The following is a 6,710-nucleotide window of genomic DNA, read 5'->3' on the forward strand; positions in this document are numbered from 1 at the left end:
GGCCGGACCGTAAAAAATTTTGCCGGACAAGACCGGAGGTCGGGCCTTTTCAGGAAGCCTGCACATTTTGAGAGGTGAAAGGTCAAGGTTAAGGTCATCCTTCAAGATCAAAGGTCAAATATATGGGGACATAGTGTTTCACAAACACATTGCTTGTTGTCCCCTAACGATTTCACTGGAGGGGACTTATGGTTTGCGCTCTGTGAGTCTGTCAGTCCGTCAGTCAGTCACACTTTTCTGGATCATGTGATAACTTTGAAAGTTCTTAATATTTTTTCATGAAACTTGAAACATTGATGGATTGCAATAAGGGCATTATGCACGTCATTTCATTTTGTTCATACGTCAAAAATTATGGTTGCTGTGGCAACAAATAAAAGACAAATATTTCTGACATAGTGGAGCCAGTAGGAGACATGTATTGCTTGGCAATAGTCTTGTTATAAATATTTTCAAATTAAATTGCGATAGTTTATTTATTAATTCACTTTTAATGTAACTCAGAATAAAACTATTAGGGCTGTCATGATTCACCGGTATATCGGTATATCGCGGTGCATGTCGTGAAAAAAATCGCACCGCGGTACGGCGTTGCAGCACCGGTTTTTTAATATTATTATATTAGCACAGATATAAATACATTACATACTTATTTTGATATAGATATCGTTTTGAAAAATGTAGAAGCGATTCAAAAGGGCTAGATAAATAATCCGTTAATATCCAGGTCAAGCAAGTGCTTCCACTTGTAGATGTTTAACTTTCACGTTAAAAATACGGCGATGTATGGGTCCATACCTTTTTTTGGAATTAGGGACAGATTTCCTTTGCAATTAAGTTCATAATTATCCAAAAGATGTTTATTCTATTTCTTATTTTCTTTCTTTAGTATATCAATCGTTCAAAGCATGGCACTTCCGAATCATGTTATCTTAAGATTCTGAATAAGTCGAGGAAGAGTCAGAACGCTACGGATTTTCAATACTGGGCCCGCTGACTCCGCATTTTGAACATGCCCTTGAAGCGTTCGATTTACACAGATCGTAGTCACAGCTATTGTAAACAACATGGTGGACATTTAAGAAAAAGACGCGAACAATAACAATGACTACTTCTATCAAGTTTATTACAGTTTCTTTTACAGTTTCAGTCATCCTATGATACCAGTGTTTTCTTATTATTGAGTTTAATAAAGTTTGTAAAACTTGTTATTCTGCTTTTTTCTTCACAGATACATATTCTGTAAAATATCGCGGGTACTTACCGCGATACAGTGTTGCCGTACCACGATATACCGCGGTACGCTCACGGCGTATCATGACAGCCCTAAAAACTATTCACATTTACTTAAATGAACCTTCCTCTGTAAAAAGGGGTTATAATGCATGTGCGTAAAGTGTAACCCAGATAAGCCTGTGCAGTCCGCACAGGCTAATTGAGAGATGAAACTTTTTCTTTATGGTATGTGTGGTTTACAGAGAGTATCTTACAGCACAAATCTGCACAGGCTAATATGGAACAACACTTTACGCACATGCATTAAACCCGTTTTTTCACAGAGCACGGCTCATTTAAATTAATTATCAACAATCTGAGTTAAATATATCAAGCGGTTAATCATTGACTATTAAAAGCAATACCTGTTTCTGCAAATGCAAACCTGTCTCACAGAATTGTCCCTGGAAACGGGCTTTGCTTGTTTTAATGGATTATAATTATTCCCCGCCAAAGGCGGAGAGATATACGTTTGTATCAGTCCACCTTTATAATCAGTCCATCCCTCCGGTTATTTGTCACAAACTTTTTAGGGCTTTATCTCAGCCTGAAATTTCATGCACGTATAGATATAAATTATGAGAAGGCGGGGGGATATCAATTATACGATTTTGCTTGTTGTTACGGAATTAAAATTATGAAACTGGTGAAAACAGTTTTGTAAAGTAACCTGAACTAATAAACCACACCATTGCATTATAACATAAGTAAAGTGTATAGTAAACCTTGAGATCCTTTGTTAAAAAATTCAAAATAGGGATGCAGATGCAGATTCGTTTAAGTCTATAGTCACTTAAATGAAATCACAGTAAGATTAAGCAGTCACTTTTACAACGGAAATGGCTTGAATAAGAAAGATCATGGGACAAAAGTCAAAACCCATGAGTAATTAAGTGGTGGCTAATTGCGAGACAAGTGAAGCAATCTAGAGTTGATTATTGTATTTGTATCCATGTATATGCGTTAACATTAATTAAAGTTTGATTCATTTCTATTCAAATTAATTAAATTGGATTTTTATGAAATACATTACACTTTCAAACAGTGTAAATATTTGTTATGTGTAGGGAATCCTATGTGGCATGGCACAATTGTTATTGACAAAGGTTTTGGTAAATAATAATGACATACAAAGGAACACAAATTCAATGTATAACTTATGTGTACAGCCAAACAACAGACAACACAATCATATACATACATTTTAATATTTGTCAAATATAATTTACTATTGAATTTGATATGATTGACAATAGTTAACCTGTCTGAATTTTTTTAATTTATAGAAGATGTATGATGTTATTTGTTGAAAGCAAAAGTGTCCAGCAAATGAAAATATTATAATATTTTACTATGTTCATGAATACAAAACATACTTTCATAATTTCTACAAGTTTGTGACTAGTTTTAAAAAGGAAAACAATTTTGAGGAGTTTGAAATGTTTGTGACTTTTTCATTAATTGATCAGTTTACTTCTGCTATACAAAAGTAAGAAAGAAAGCCCTGTGTTGCGATGGTTAGTTCCACAAATCCCAAAAAGTTCAGTTCAGCAAAATGGGCCTCCTTAAATTTGCAATATAGGAACATTTAAAAAAACATATAATTTCTGCTTTCAGGACAGTAAAACTTTCCAAGTCGTAGTCACTTTATATATATATTAGTTCCCAAACATGCTTTCGTTGTGTTTATTTTGTATTGAATTTGCATTATACAGTAAGCAATAATATCTTATTTAAAGTAATTATCTCAAATAATGTTAATGGACCTGATATTGTTTTGGTGTGTAGACATCACGAAAACACATTTATGTATTGTTTGGTGGAAAACGTGCCAATTATATAACAAAAATCATGTTAGATTCAAATGTTTATTGAAATATAGAATTGGCGTTGTCCGTCCGTCTGTCACAAAACCTGTTTGGGCTACCTAAATCTTAGAAACTATATCAACATATCTTCATAGTTATATAGATATCAATGCAGAGAAAATGTAATGCACAAGAACCATAATCCTACACTTTATTTAATAAGAGCTATTGCCCTTTTTTTGTATTATGCAACTTTTCAGGGCTAATTTTATCTCAGATACGATACAAACGTTCAACGTGTAACTTAATGGGTGTGTAGAAATATATGGGAAGAATTGCCATGCACAAGATCCATAACCCTGCACTTTTAAATTAAAAGTTATTGCCCTTTGTTTTTGTTGTATGATGTGACTTTTCAAGGCTATATCTCAGATACGCTACAAGATTTCAGCATGAAACTTCTTGGGTGTAGATATCAATGAGGAGAATTGCAATTCATAACTAGAAATGGCAAGCAGAAGCCGACGCGTATACCCACGCAGCATGTTTGACCCAGTGGCGCCCCAGGGTTGATAATGGGGCCATGCATAGTTAAGATTGACCGTATTATCATAAGATATGTTCAGTATCAATTTTGAAGTAGATCGGTGCAGAAATGAAGAATATAATGTAAAATTACCTAAAAAATGAGTGAAAATATCTGACCCGGCCCACCCCAACCCCCATAAACTTTTGACCCAGGGAGTCAGATCAAAATTCCAAATTGTGGACTGTCGCACATATGCTCATAGCTGCCAATGTGTGTAAGTATCAAGGTTCTAGTGCTATAGTGATTAGGCAATAGTGGCCAGGAGGGACGGACAGACCGCGGAGATAACCACATAATAGATTTCAAAATTTTAAATGGCAGACCCTAAATTCAAGGTGAAGGTTGCAGGGGGTCAACACTTTTATGCGCATGGAAAGGTGTTGTCTAGACACATGTGTATCAATATGAAGCAATATCTGAAGGACACTGAAGTTAGTAGCTGTTTTTGAATCGCTGGCTCGCAGATTTTGAAACACACAACCTGAACGCAAATCCCAAATTCATGCGCATGGAAAGGTGTTGTCCAGATGCACATGCGTACCAAATAGAAAGTAATATTTGAAGGGACACAGTAGGTATGAGCCTTTTCGAATCGCGGTCGCATATTTCGAAACCTGAATGCTTACCTCAAGTTCAAGGTCAAGTCAAAATTGTATGCGCATGGAAAGGTGTTGTCCAGATAAACATGCATACCAAATATGAAAGCAGTATCTGAAGGGGCACAGTAGTTATGGGCCTTTTTCGAAACGCGTCTCAGATTTCAAAACCTGAACGCTGACTTCAAGTTCAAGGTCAAGGTCACAGCGGTACAAATTTGTATGCGCATGGAAAGGTTTTGTCTACATACCATGCATACCAAATATGAAAGCAATAGCTGAAGGGACACAGTAGTTATGAGCCTTTTTCGAATCGCAATCGCAGGAAATCTCTGATCCTTCCAACCCCAACCCCCATAACTTTTGACCCAGTGGTCCAGATCAAAGTTTTGCCGCTGTCGCACTTATGCTCATATATACCATGAGTGTAAGTTTCCAGGTTCTAGTGCTAAAAGTTAGGAGGAGATAGTGACCAGGACGGACAGACAGCCGAGATAACCACATAATCGTTATTGGATCTCTCTATCTTTCAATATCAGTTAAAATGTCACTGCTGAGACACAACAACAGACATTTCTCTAGCAATTTTCAGTATTTTTGTACAATTAATCAACCAATAAGAAATAAAAAAACCTTATTTTACTCCAATATGGATTTTTCTTGAAGCCTGTTGGTTTAAGTTGAAAACTTTCTATGTTCCTTATGGCATGACATGGATGGAAACTAACGTTTTACAATTGGTTGCCCACACGGCACCATCTTTACTATTTTTGTTGCCCAGCTAAAGACATACGAGCCCCCTGTACAATGTACATGTATTGTCATTGTATCTAATACTTTCTTTAATAAAAGATAACTGAACAAATTGCATTACATTACACTCTTTCTGTGTATAATGTCTTAATATGAGTCTGAGTTGAATGATTTCCTTGGCCTTTATGAATAAATATTATTAAAATTATTTATCAACAGTCGCCAATTTTATTAAATGTTTAATTGTACTTGAATGTTTTAAGCTTAAAAAAGGAATACCAACTTTTGCATTTAAGTTGCCCCGGCTAAAATCTACTTGCGGGGGCTCACGGGCAATCACTATTTCCATCCCTGCATGAACAAGACTGCTGTATTTTTTGGTTGCTAATAATATGCTGTATTTTTGGTAATTTTAACTATTGTATGCATTTAACATTAATGTTTGTTTTCGGTGAATACAGAAATGTTTCCTGCAATAAACAATTAGAAACTGAAATCAGTAGTAGTTTTTCTTAAATTATACAAGCCCCATTTTGAAATTTTGTATCAGATTTTTTTTAACCCAACATTCTGCCTAATTTTTCTACCAAGAACAAAAATTCTGCCTTACTTAAATGCAAAGTGATAAGAATTTGTTTTTTAAAGAATTATAAGTGTTCAAATTCTGTCTGGTGTCAGAATCTGTACAGATACAATTCTGCTTCATTGTAATTCTGCTTAGAAAATCTGTACAGATTCTGGTATGTGTCCTCTCTGGACAGAAAAAATAAATTATGTCTTGATTCTGGCAGATATTGTACAGACTCTGTACAGAATTTGCATGGAATTTTCTTACAAGCCTACAACAATTGTTAGCTAATGTGGTTATTGGTCAGTCCTTGGTGTGTCTTCTACAACGATTGTAGCTAATATGGTCATTGGTCAGTGTGTGTGTGTCTTTTACAATGATTGTTAGCTAATGTGGTTATTGGTCAGTCTTTGACTGACTTTTTTTTGTTACTTTTCCAAAAAAATTTTTTTTTTGCCAGCCGAAACTTCTTTCCGCTATATTTGTCATTTCCGGTACTTTCGGTTATTTTGCGTCATTTAAATGATGCTCTTTTAAGGATATCTAGAATAGCAATTACAAAACGCGTACCGGTATTTATTTGAGTCGCCTATTTATTATGCCCCCCTTCGAAGAAGAGGGGGTATATTGCTTTGCTCATGTCCGTCTGTCGGTCGGTCTGTCGGTCGGTCTGTCCGTCCACCAAGTGGTTGTCAGACGATAACTAGAACCCTTGGGCCTAGGATCATGAAACTTCATAGGTACATTGATCATGACTCGCAGATGACCCCTATTGATTTTTAGGTCACTAGGTCAAGGTCAAGGTCACGGTGACCAAAATATAAAATTGTTTTTTTGAATGATACTCAAGAAAGCATTCGCCTAGGATCATGAAACTTCATGGTGATTGATCATGACTTGCAGATGACCCCTATTGATTTTGAGGTCACTAGGTCAAAGGTCAAGGTCACGGTGACCCGAATAGTAAAAATGGTTTCCGGATGATAACTCAAGAACGCATACGCCTAGGATCATGAAACTTCATGGTAGATTGATCATGACTTGCAGATGACCCCTATTGATTTTGAGGTCACTAGGTCAAAGGTCAAGGTCGCGGTGACCCGAAATATTAAAATGGGTTT

Source organism: Dreissena polymorpha, chromosome 7, assembly GCF_020536995.1.
Source record: "Dreissena polymorpha isolate Duluth1 chromosome 7, UMN_Dpol_1.0, whole genome shotgun sequence".
NCBI lineage: Eukaryota > Metazoa > Mollusca > Bivalvia > Myida > Dreissenidae > Dreissena > Dreissena polymorpha.